Here is a 13,868-nt window from a genome sequence, read left to right as displayed (position 1 = left end):
GGCTGTACAGTAACACGCTATACATGACGTCAGAGCTCTGGTTCTGTACAGTAACATGCTATACATGACGTCAGAGCTCTGGGTCTGGACAGTAACATGCTATACATGACGTCAGAGCTCAGTGGCTGGACAGTAACATGCTATACATGACGTCAGAGCTCAGTGTCTGGACAGTAACATGCTATACATGACGTCAGAGCTCAGTGGCTGGACAGTAACATGCTATACATGACGTCAGAGCTCTGGTTCTGTACAGTAACATGCTATACATGACGTCAGAGCTCTGGTTCTGTGCTTCACAGCTCTGTATGGGTTTGGACTGACAGCTGTTATAAAGTTGAGCACCACGCGTGACAAGAAGATGCCCCCATCCCTCCCTAATGGGGCAACTTTCTCAAATGTTTTGTTGTCTGAGTGAGGGAAATGCTGTAAATAAAAGAGGACTCGATGTGTTCTCAAAGATGAGACGTTGAGGATTATACAAATACTGCTTTGATGTCATACAAGCAAGCCAAACGCCCGTTAATCCAAATGTGCCTTTCACATTTCCATAACATAGAACTATATATACAGGTAGTGTTAATGATCACTATGCTTGATGTACAGCTACAAGATGGCGTCATACCCTGGGTTGTTCTGAACGGAATGAGCCCATGTTTGTTTTATTGTGAATACAAATTGCCGCAGAATGAACTCCTGGCTCTATTCTATGCGCTCCAACATTACAATCTGCTTGTCTTGTGAAAGCCTAACACCGTATTTTGTAACTTAGATAGCCATGTTGGCAATAGAACACTCTTTCAAAGGATGCCCACCTGTCCCAGATTGCGATTTATAATTGACAGTTTTTGGAATGTGTAAACAACATGGCGGGGATACAGTGTTGTCCTTGAGCAGTTGCGGCAGGTGGGGCGGAGCCCTTTATTTAGTTTGCCTGTTTTGCATGTTATTTTGGCATTAATACGTGTCACATATCAGTTTGCAAACAATGAAAAAATTTAATATTGAGTGAATAAAACCGCATACAAACTTGGTCTCTTTTTTGCTTTCTTGAGTAAAGCAGCTCCAAAATGCAGGTGTTTCAGCCTAGCTCAGTGCTTTCTGTGGTGGTGGGGCAGCCAGCGGAAAATACAGAGCGTAGGGGTTGGTAATGTTCTCTAGTTGCGCCGTGATTGGCTCAGTGTTCTGTCACTCATGGGGACACTATGTCACCACAAAATCTACAGGGAGATCAGAAAGATTTCTGGCTCCCAGGTGTCTTTTTATACAGATAACGAGCTGAGATTAGGAGCACACTCTTAAAGGGAGTGCTCCTAATCTCAGCTTGTTACCTGTATAAAAGACACCTGTCCACAGAAGCAATCAATCAATCAGATTCCAAACTCTCCACCATGGCCAAGACCAAAGAGCTCTCCAAGGATGTCAGGGACAAGATTGTAGACCTACACAAGGCTAGAATGGGCTACAAGACCATCGCCAAGCAGCTTGGTGAGAAGGTGACAACAGTTGGTGCGATTATTCGCAAATGGAAGAAACACAAAAGACTGTCAATCTCCCTCGGCCTGGGGCTCCATGCAAGATCTCACCTTGTGGAGTTGCAATGATCATGAGAACGGTGAGGAATCAGCCCAGAACTACACGGGAGGATCTTGTCAATGATCTCAAGGCAGCTGGGACCATAGTCACCAAGAAAACAATTGGTAACACACTACGCCATGAAGGACTGAAATCCTGCAGTACCCGCAAGGTCCCCCTGCTCAAGAAAGCACATATACATGCCTGTCTGAAGTTTGCCAATGAACATCTGAATGATTCAGAGGAGAACTGGGTGAAAGTGTTGTGGTCAGATGAGACGAAAATGGAGCTCTTTGGGATCAACTCAACTCGCCGTGTTTGGAGGAGGAGGAATGCTACCTATGACCCCAAGAACACCATCCCCACCGTCAAACATGGAGGTGGAAACATTATGCTTTGGGGGTGTTTTTCTGCTAAGGGGACAGGACAACTTCACCGCATCAAAGGGACGATGGACGGGGCCATGTACCGTCAAATCTTGGGTGAGAACCTTCCCTCAGCCAGGGCATGGAAAATGGGTCGTGGATGGGTATTCCAGCATGACAATGACCCAAAACACACGGCCAAGGCAACAAAGAAGTGGCTCAAGAAGAAGCACATTAAGGTCCTGGAGTGGCCTAGCCAGTCTCCAGACCTTAATCCCATAGAAAATCTGTGGAGGGAGCTGAAGGTTCGAGTTGCCAAACGTCAGGCTCGAAACCTTAATGACTTGGAGAAGATCTGCAAAGAGGAGTGGGACAAAATCCCTCCTGAGATGTGTGCAAACCTGGTGGCCAACTACAAGAAACGTCTGACCTCTGTGATTGCCAACAAGGGTTTTGCCACCAAGTACTAAGTCATGTTTTGCAGAGGGGTCAAATACTTATTTCCCTCAATAAAATGCAAATCAATTTATAACATTTTTGACATGCGTTTTTCTGGATTTTTTTGTTGTCATTCTGTTTCTCACTGTTCAAATAAACCTACCATTAAAATGATAGACTGATCATGTCTTTGTCTGTGGGCAAACATACAAAAACAACAGGGGATCAAATACTTTTTCCCTCACTGTACAAACTGCAAGCATTGCAAAGCAATCACTATTTTGCTTATCCTGCTATTCAGTGGAGAGGGTGTGTGGTCCAAGTCTGGGTTTAAGGGTCTCTCTTCCAAGCTTAAAAGGATAAACATTCACATGCAACACCACGGGCCAGAAAAGGTTGACTACATTGGCCATGCTGTCAATCCAGCATGACTTCTGCCGCGTTCAAAACAACTGGAAACTCGGAACTGTGAAATCTCAGACTTCAGTGAGTTCAAGACAACTGGGAACTCTGATAAAAGTAGCTCAGACTGGTAAAATACATTTTGATCGGTCATCCAACTCGGAATTCCAAGTCGGGAACTCGGGCCTCTTTCTAGAGCTCCGACCTGAAGATCACTGACTTCATGATTCGATCTTGTTTTTTTCTGAGTTCCCAGTTTTCTTGAAAGCACCATAAATCCAGAGAATGCCAGACTTTGATGACAAAGTTTAATGACTAAATTTGCCCACAAGAAGGACCGCCGCGCCGTCTTCCTGTTCAAGTGAGCACAGCACAACACGGTGACTCCAAAAATGTCTTCTATGCTGTTGCATAAATGATGTAATATGCCAGGGAGATATGTATACTGTAGCTAAGAAAGTAATACTAAGTGTATGTTGTGTAGTAAGCTGTTAGTAGCCCATGTGCCTCACCCTAATAATTTGGTCCCTTTCCCCCTCATAACTTAGCCTACTGTTCTGACTTGGTGGTGCATATGTAGCCTGTAGCCTTTTAGAGAAATGGAATAATCAAACATTGTAAGAGCTTTCGTTGTCTGCTTATATTCCCCCTTTATTTATCCTAGGGTTCTGACTTGGTGTACAGGGAGAACACTGTAAGAATGGCCCATGTTCTGAATTCTGTCGCTGTACATTTCAAAAGTGCTGAACAAATAGTTATATTGACTTACGTCCGTCTTAGCTCACTCATGAATGTCTTAATCGAAATTACGAATTGCCTCTTATCCGCTTGTCGTCCCCTTATGCCATAGTTTGTACATCTCAATTGTCAGTAGAAACCACATTTGTTTAAGCAAGTCAGCCATATCAGCTATGTCTTTTATAAAGGCAGTAAATTAGGCTGAATGAACTGTTTCGCTGCCAGACAAGGCTCCGCTGATAGCCAGGTGTAGCGGTGGTAAGGTGTTGGGACTGCTGTTGGGACAGCTTTATGGAGGCCCTAACAGTTTGTGGGCACCGTTTGTCACCGTTATAGTGCAGTTAACATATTGTTTAGTGTTGTGTGTGGCTTTGCTGGCATGCATCTAAATGTTGAGTTTGCCCCACCAAGATTTACATGCTAAAATCGCCACTGAGAATATTCATGGGAAAGTTGGGGTGCAACATTAGACAACAAAAGGAATAGGGTTTGAGTGAGAGGATCTATTGCCGAGTTCAAAACAACTGGGAGCACGGAAGAAAACGAGCTCCGACTGGGAAGATACGTTTTGAACGGTCATCCAACTCGGAATTCCAACTCAGGAACTAGGGCCTCTTTCTAGGGCTCCGACTTTCCGACCTGACGTCATGATTTGACCTCGAATTCTTCAGAGTTCCCAGTTGTTTTTAACGTGGCATAACTGATGTCCCCAAGTGGCCACACCTCTCCAGTGTGCACAGTTCCTAAGTCATTTCAATGCACTTTTATGACTCGAAGAAGAGTCTTCAACTATAAACTGTTGAGGAACTAGAGCAAGCACACTTGTAGTTGTTTTGTTTGGAACACAGCTCATCAAAATAAACGTCAACTAATTGACCAACGTCGTTTTTTTTTCTTTCTTCCTGTGAGCTCCATGCTCAGTTTCTGTAGAGATGAATCAGGTCAAGCACGAACTGTGCAATGTAGTATGGAGTTGTAGTTTCCAACAGGCCAATATTCTACATAGTTTAGTGCAGAAAATGTGGTAATTAACTACAATGACCATAATCCATTGCGCACCCGTTTACTTGTCCGGTCTGTGTGGAGCAGACATGGAGACCTTGTTGACAGAGATGGAGAGAAGAGGGATAGAGAGCAGTTGCTTTGCGAGGGACTCTACCTGAAAATACCAGTGATTGATAGCTGGTATTCAGCAGTCATAAAATAGGCCTTATTTACGTTGAACTACTAAAATAGTGATTTTTTTTTCAGACAACATAGGCAGCAGATCTATAGAGGAGATGATGACTTGGAATAAAATAATAAAGTCATCAAATTAAACATGTAATTTAGACAACTGAAATATTTGATTATAGTAAAGTAATGTGAATAAATCAAATCAAATCAAATTCTATTGGTCACATACACATATTTAGCAGATGTTATTGCGGGTGTAGCGAAATGCTTGTGTTCCTAGCTCCAACAGTGCAGTAGTATCTAACAATTCACAACAATACACACACATCTAAAGGTAAAAGAATGGAATTAAGAAAGATATACAGTAGAATAGAATACAGTATATACATATGAAATGAGTAAAGCAGTATGTAAACATTATTAAAGTGACTAGTGTTCCATTATTAAAGTGGCCAGTGATTCCATGTCTATGTATATGGGGCAGCAGCCTCTAAGGTGCAGGGTTGAGTAGCCGGGGGGTAGCCGGCTAGTGGTGGCTATTTAACAGTCTGATGGCCTTGTGATAGAAGCTGTTTTTCAGTCTCTCGGTCCCAGCTTTGATGCACCTGTACTGACCTCGCCTTCTGGATGATAGCGGGGTAAACAGGCCGTGGCTCTTTCTTGAACTGCATTGTTGGTTAAGGGCTTGTAAGTAAGCATTTTACGGTAAGGTATATATTGCTGTATTCGGTGCATGTGTCAAATAAAGTTTTATTTAATTTGATGCCCTTGATGATCTTTTTGGCCTTCCTGTGACATCGGGTGCTGTAGGTGTCCTGGAAGGCAGGAAGTGTGCCCCCAGTGATGCGTTGGGCAGACCGTACAACCCTCTGGAGAGCCCTGCGGTTGCGGGCGGTGCAGTTGCCGTACCAGGCGGTGATACAGGCCCATTAGTTCCTGCCAAGGCAGCAGCTACTCTTCCTGGGGTTTATTATGGATCCTCATTAGTTCCTGTCAAAGCAGCAGCTACTCTTCCTGTGGTTTATTATGGATCCCCATTAGTTCCTGCCAAGGCAGCAGCTACTCTTCCTGGGGTTTATTATGGATCCCCATTAGTTCCTGCCAAGGCAGCAGCTACTCTTCCTGGGGTTTATTATGGATCCCCATTAGTTCCTGCCAAGGCAGCAGCTACTCTTCCTGGGGTTTATTATGGATCCCCATTAGTTCCTGCCAAGGCAGCAGCTACTCTTCCTGGGGTTTATTATGGATCCCCATTAGTTCCTGCCAAGGCAGCAGCTACTCTTCCTGGGGTTTATTATGGATCCCCATTTAGTTCCTGTCAAGGCAGCAGCTACTCTTCCTGGGGTTTATTATGGATCCCCATTAGTTCCTGCCAAGGCAGCGGCTACTCTTCCTGGGGTTTATTATGGATCCCCATTAGTTCCTGCCAAGGCAGCGGCTACTCTTCCTGGGGTTTATTATGGATCCCCATTAGTTCCTGCCAAGGCAGCGGCTACTCTTCCTGGGGTTTATTATGGATCCCCATTAGTTCCTGCCAAGGCAGCGGCTACTCTTCCTGGGGTTTATTATGGATCCCCATTAGTTCCTGCCAAGACAGCGGCTACTCTTCCTGGGGTTTATTATGGATCCCCCTTAGTTCCTGCCAAGGCAGCAGCTACTCTTCCTGGGGTTTATTAGGATCCCAATTAGTTCCTGCCAAGGCAGCAGCTACTCTTCCTGGGGTTTATTATGGATCCCCATTAGTTCCTGCCAAGGCAGCAGCTACTCTTCCTGGGGTTTATTATGGATCCCCATTAGTTCCTGCCAAGGCAGCAGCTACTCTTCCTGGGGTTTATTAGGATCCCAATTAGTTCCTGCCAAGGCAGCAGCTACTCTTCCTGGGGTTTATTATGGATCCCCATTAGTTCCTGCCAAGGCAGCAGCTACTCTTCCTGGGGTTTATTATGGATCCCCATTAGTTCCTGTCAAAGCAGCAGCTACTCTTCCTGGGGTTTATTATGGATCCCCATTAGTTCCTGCCAAGGCAGCAGCTACTCTTCCTGGGGTTTATTATGGATCCCCATTAGTTCCTGCCAAGGCAGCAGCTACTCTTCCTGGGGTTTATTATGGATCCCCATTAGTTCCTGCCAAGGCAGCGGCTACTCTTCCTGGGGTTTATTATGGATCCCCATTAGTTCCTGCCAAGACAGCGGCTACTCTTCCTGGGGTTTATTATGGATCCCCCTTAGTTCCTGCCAAGGCAGCAGCTACTCTTCCTGGGGTCCAGCAACATAAGACAGTTACATACTGTTTAAAATATTACATGACATTATATTTCATAACACCTTACCCAACACATTCAGTGTGTTCCCTGAGGCCACCACTCCACCACCACATATTTACAATACAACATCCATGTGTGTGTAGAGTGCGTGTCTTATCATGTCTATGTGTGTGTCTGTGTGTGTCTCTTCACAGTCCCTGCTGTTCCATAAGGTGTATTTTTATCTGTTTTTAAAAATCGGATTCTACTGCTTGCACGAGTTACTTGATGTGGAATGGAGTAGCCATGGCTCTATGTAGTACTGTGCGCATCCCATCGTCTGTTCTAGACTTGGGGACTGTGAAGAGACCTCTGGTGGCATGTCTTGTGGGGTATGCATGGGTGTCCGAGCTGTTGCCAGTAGTTCAAACAGACAGCTCGGTGCATTCAACATGTCAATACCTCTCACAAATACAAGTAGTGATGAAGTCAATCTCCTCCACTTTGAGCCAGGAGAGATTGACATGCATATTATTAATGTTAGCTCTCTGTGTACATCCAAGGGCCAGCCGTGCTGCCCTGTTCTGAGCCAATTGCAATTTTCCTAATTCCCTCTTTGTGGCACCTGACCACACGACTGAACAGTAGTCCAGGTGCGACAAAACTAGGGCCTGTAGGACCTGCCTTGTTGATAGTGCTGTTAAGAAGGTAGAGCAGCGCTTTATTATGGACAGACTTCTCCCCATCTTAGCTACTGTTGTATCAATATGTTTTGACCATGACAGTTTACAATCCAGGGTCACTCCAAGCAGTTTAGTCTCCTCAACTTGCTCAATTTCCACATTATTTATCACAAGATTTAGTTGAGGTTTATGGTTTAGTGAATGATTTGTCCCAAATACAATGCTTTTAGTTTTTGAAATATTTAGGACTAACTTATTCCTTGCCAACCACTCTGAAACTAACTGCAGCTCTTTGTTAAGTGTTGCAGTCATTTCACTCGCTGTAGTAGCTGACGTGTATAGTGTTGAGTCATCCGCATACATAGACACACTGGCTTTACTCAAAGCCAGTGGCATGTCATTAGTAAAGATTGAAAAAAGTAAGGGGCCTAGACAGTTGCCCTGGGGAATTCCTGATTCTACCTGGATTATGTTCGAGAGGCTTCCATACCCTGTTCAAAGGCAGTTAAATATTTTGTTTTGCCCATTCACCCTCTTAATGGACAATCCATGTTGTCTTCATCGTCTCCTTCTTCTGTGGATTTTATATGGCAGTTGGCAACCAACTTTAAGGTGCATTATCGCCACCAACTGGACCTGAGTTTGGACCAGAGACAGTGAAGGTCTAAATCCTACCCAATAATCTCGTCTCCCTAAGGAAACAAAATACATAATTAAATACTACATCCCCTGAAGATTTCCCCAGCAGTTCACTTAATCCTGACTCTTCAACCCCATTACTCCTCAAATCGAATAACAATCGCTCCCTTTCCCTCAAATGTTTCTGCCACTGAAATAGAACATGTTCCACTGTCTCCGTCTCCTCCTGACAATGATCACACCTCCCAGTCGGATGTTTCCCCACCAATTTCAATGTATTATTGAGCCTTGTGTTTCCCAGTCTCAGCCTTGTGATTACACTTTCCGCTCTTCTCTCTCGGCCTGAGGACCTTCCTGTCTCCACCTTTTCCTGGATCTTCTACAGGCCTCACCTCCTCCACCCACAGCAGCCAATAGGATGGCCAACAACTCCATTGTGTAAACAGATAAATGATCCATTGCCCTTTTTGTCCCTAGCCACCTTAAACTCAGGAACACTAAAAGCTGCACCTGTCCTCCCTGTTTTAGGGTCCTTAGAGCCATCTGGGAATATATTCAAGAAAGCATAGTATTGTGTTCTTAAATGTTCACTTACAACTGAATCTACTCCTTCCTCAATGTCTCTTACCCTCTCAAGCAACCCTAGATCTATCACTGGCTGAGGGAGAAACCAGGGTGGGATAGCAGGAAGAACCACAGAGGGGCTAAAGTCCCTCCCAAAACAACCCCATCCATGCCGTTGCTTATCCACCCAAAGCTTGTATGTTCCCAGCGCTCTAGAAGCACCTGTTTTGTAGGATGTGTAACCTGATGTCCCTGTAGATTTACCCAATATGTCACGGCTAGCTGTTGACTTCTTAGCTTTAACAGCATCTCTCCCAACTCTACCTGCATCGCTGCCACCGGGGAGGTCCTGAGTGCTCCACAACGTATTCTTAGGGCTTGGGTGAGTAATGTTTAGTCTGAAAACACCATCCAACCTGGAACTGAGTGAGTAATGTTTAGTCTGAAGCTAATTTTAAAGCCAAGCAGAAAAATAAATTACAATGATATATTTTACTTTTTAAGGACTGAATGCTAAACTAAGGCTACCAAGCTTGCTAGATTATATCAGATCAATTAGCACTGAGGTGTGAAGTGAGAGGTGTCAAAGCCCTTGAGCCAAATAATGGCAGGAAAGTTTCACAGCCTCCCCCACCTAAAAGCAGAGGCCCTTGAAGCCCCCTCCATCTGTGCAGAGGTCATTACAATACAGTACCCCCTGGATTCATCTCTATTTTGAACTGATATGCAGCCAGGACACTTCAATTGTAAATTACCTCAATAAGAAACAATATTGTTGCTTCGATCACATCAGAAGATATCCTCCTCTCAATCTAAAAAATACAACAGCCACAGGACAACTTTGTTTGGACGTCGTAAAGGACCATTCGCCGAAACTAAAGAGACATAGCTAGCTAACGACCTCCTTTTCCATGTGGAAAAAAAAAACGGTGGACAGAGACTTGCTAGCTTCGTTAGCCAGCTAGCTGGGATTTTCTACAAGGAATCTGCCTCCTGAAAAAAAAGTGGGAAAAAAAAGCTTCTCCCAAGTGGGTGTGACACATTTTTACATTTTAGTCATTTAGCAGACGCTCTTATCCAGAGCGACTTACAGTTAGTGACTGCATACAATTTCATACTGACACCTACTCCCGTTGCCTGCTGCACTGCTGCTTGGATTCCCCCTGGCGATCTGATCACCGTCTGCCCTGGCCTGTCTCCCCCTGTCTCCCCCTGTCTCCCCCCTCTCTCCCGAGCTTTCGCTTACCTCCAGCACACACGCTCTGTTGGGACGAGTGACTCTGAACTTACGATGGCTAGCCCCAAGTCGTTATATTTTTTTCTTGTGCTTTATGCTATTTGCCTCATGACTCCTGAGTGCTTTGTTGACTATGAACTTGCTTGATTACCCAACCGTGGGACAGACGATGTTTGTTCCCACACTCGGGACTCTGACTCTCTATTGGTTACACAGACTCTTGGCTTTGTATTCATGTTACCTGATGAAATTGCTGTACAATATGATCTTGTAGCCATCTGATGCACATTCAAATGTCATAATAAATCAACCCTGCAGAGCTCCTCCCTGTCCTCTGCCGTGCCCTGATTGTATTACTGCTGATGATATCTGGAAATGTGTATGTACACCCTGGTCCATCTACTGTTGCTAGCCCCAATTCTGACCTGTGCTCTGATATTTGCTTCACTGATTTCTGCTCTCGTAAAAGCCTGGGTTTTTCTGCACATTAACACTAGAAGCTTCTTACCTAAAATTGATCAATTGAAAGTGTGGATTCACAGCTCCAATCCAGATGTGTTGGTCATTACTGAGACGTGGTTAAAAAATAGTGTTTTGAACACTGATGTTAACCTTTCTGGTTAGAATCTTTTTCGGCAAGACAGATCTTCCAAAGGTGGTGGAGTGGCAATCTTTACTAGGGAACGGTTGTCTCCACCAAGTCTGTCCCAAACAATTTGATTTTCTGGTTTTGAGCATTAAACTTTCAAATAGCTCTTTGTTGACTGTTACTGGGTGTTATCGTCCTCCATCAGCACCGGCCTGTACCCTACCTGCCCTAAGCTCTCTCCTGGCCCCTTACACTAAGTCTGAATTTGTCCTGCTAGGTGACCTAAACTGGGACATGCTTAAACCACCTGACCTAAGGTCCTAAAGCAGTGGGACTCCCTAAATCTTTCTCAGATTATTACCAATTCCACAAGGTATGACTCCAAACACCCAGAAAAGGCTACTCTCCTTGATGTTATCCGCACAAATAATCCTGATGCATATCAGTCTGGTGTTTTCTGTAATGACCTTAGTGATCACTGTTTTACAGCCTGTGTTCGTAATGGCTACTCAGTGAAACGACCTGTCCTGATTTGTCATAGACGCTTGCTAAAAAACTCTAATGAGCAAGCCTTCCTTCATGACCTGGCCTCTGTAAATTGGTATAGAATCAGCTTGATCCCCTCTGTCGAAGACGCTTGGACCTTCTTTTTTGATATTTTCAGTGGTATTGTTAACAAACACGCCCCCATAAAGAAAATTTGCGTTTGATTCAAAGCAGTTTGGAACGTGCACCCCTGGACCAGGTGCGCTCTGATGCTGTTCTTCAACGTTTGGTTGAAGCGTTCCACCCCTCCGTTAGCTTGTGGGTTGTAGTAGGCCGTGCGGATGTGTTTGATTCCCTTGTTGCTGAGATATGAGGAGAACTCGGCAGAGGTTAGCTTGGGTCCATTGTCCGTGGTAAGGGTGAGGGGTAGGCCCCACCTTGTGAACAGGCTGTCTAGGATGTCCACGATGGCCTGTGCTGTGACAGTTCTGACAGGAACCACTTCTGGCCACTTAGAGTGGAGGTCATACACCACCATCAGGATGCGCTGATGGTGAGGGACTGCGTGTCCATGGATCTCGCCACAGATGTCCAGTTGGATGTGCTCCCAGGGGCGGGACGGCCATGTGAGAGGCTGCAGTGGGGGTGGGGCGGACTGTCCTGTTTTCCCACTGAGGAGGCATGCAGCACAATCCCTGACCAGGGCTTCAATGTCGTGTTCGATGCCTGGCCACCACACAAGGTCTCGACATCGCTGTTTGACCTTCACTATGCCCAAGTGACCCTCGTGCGCCATGGATAGAACACCCGCACGCAGGCCACTCGGGACCACAGTGCAAAACCCTCGAGAGACACAGACTTCTTCCCAGCAAGAAAGTTCGTGCTTCATCCTGGCGAAAGTCGCCAGCTCTTCCGGCACCTGTGCTGGCCATCCAGTGCGTATGTAGGTGCGCAGGGTAGACAGTGTGGGATCCTGTTCCGATGCTTGCTTCAGCTCCTCCAGTGAGACGACTGACTGAAGAGGAGCGTAGAGCATTTGTACAAGCTCTGTTTCGTTGTCGTCTGGCAAGACAGTCAGAGTAGGAGCGTCAGAGGAGCGTAAGAGGAGGTCTGCCACCACGTTATCCCTCCCGTTATCCCTCCCCGGAGTGAACTTCAGCTGATAGTCATACTTGAGGCGGTCGGCCCATCTGTGCAGCCGAAGTGGCTTGTGGCCAGTTCCTGATGCCAACAGTAGCGTTGTGAGGGACTGGTGGTCGGTTCGGAGCGTGAACAGCCGGCTATATAGGTAGAGGTGCCACCTTTCGCACGCCTAGTGCTTCTCGTTCGCCCACAGAGTATGGTTGTTCTGTGGGGCTCAGGGCCCTTGAGGCGAAGGCGACGGGCCTCTCAATGCCATTCTGCAGCTGTGAGAGGACAGCTCCTAGTGCTCCAGCTGAGGCATCACGTGACAATGGTGGGGCAGACGGGGTCAAAGTGAGCCAAGACTGGGGCTGTGGTGAGCTGGCTCTTCAGTGAGCGGACCGCGTCTGAGCAGGCTGCCGTCCAGGCCCATGGCTCGTCCTTCTTGAGGAGCTGGCGAAGGGGCGCTGTGGTCTGAGAGTAGTGGGGTAGAAACCGGAGGTAGTAGGCTGTCATGCCCAAGAATGAGGCCACCTGAGAGGCTGAGGTCGGTTCCGGGATGCGGTGGACGGCTTCAACGTTCGACATGAGTGGGGCAATGCCTTTGGCCGACAGGCGGAACCCCACAAACTCGACGGCTGGAGCTGCAAAGGTGCACTTTCCACCGTTAAGGGTCAGGTTGTTCCGCAGTAGAGCACTGAATACTCTGTGGAGTCGATGGTCATGGATGTGGAGGTCAGGGCCGTGGACCACGATGTCGTCCAGATAGACCGCCACCCCAGGTATTCCAGCGAGGATGGTGCTCATCACCTTCTGGAAGCAGCTGGGGGCGGAGCTAAGTCCAAAAGGCATACGTTTATATCTGAACACGCCAGCATGTGTGACAAAGGCCGTGAGGTCTCTGCTGGCTGGGTGGAGGGGTACCTGAAGATAACCCTGACGAAGGTCGAGCTTCGTGAAGATCGTGGACCAATGGAATTGTGCGGACAGCTACTCAGCTGTAGGTTAGGGGTCCTTATCCGGGACAACGGCCTGTAGGTTAGGGGTCCTTATCCGGGACAACGGCCTGTAGGTTAGGGGTCCTTATCCGGGACAACGGCCTGTAGGTTAGGGGTCCTTATCCGGGACAACAGCCTGTAGGTTAGGGGTCCTTATCCGGGACAACGGCCTGTAGGTTAGGGGTCCTTATCCGGGACAACGGCCTGTAGGTTAGGGGTCCTTATCCGGGACAACGGCCTGTAGGTTAGGGGTCCTTATCCGGGACAATGGCCTGTAGGTTAGGGGTCCTTATCCGGGACAACGGCCTGTAGGTTAGGGGTCCTTATCCGGGACAACGGCCTGTAGGTTAGGGGTCCTTATCCGGGACAACGGCCTGTAGGTTAGGGGTCCTTATCCGGGACAACGGCCTGTAGGTTAGGGGTCCTTATCCGGGACAACGGCCTTGTTCACAGCACGGAGATCCACACAGGTCCGGATTCCACCTGACTTTTTGGTTGCAATGACCAAGTTTGAAATCCAGGGGGCAGCGTTGACTGGCTCAATGATGCCTGCATCCAACTGTGACTGGAGATCTTTTGTGACGTCATCACGCAGTGCAAAGGGAATGCGCCGC

This window comes from Coregonus lavaretus (genome assembly GCF_964263955.1).
Source record: "Coregonus lavaretus genome assembly, contig: HAP1_SCAFFOLD_432, whole genome shotgun sequence".
NCBI classification, from domain to species: Eukaryota; Metazoa; Chordata; class Actinopteri; order Salmoniformes; family Salmonidae; genus Coregonus; species Coregonus lavaretus.
Note: the sequence above shows the minus strand (reverse complement) of the source record.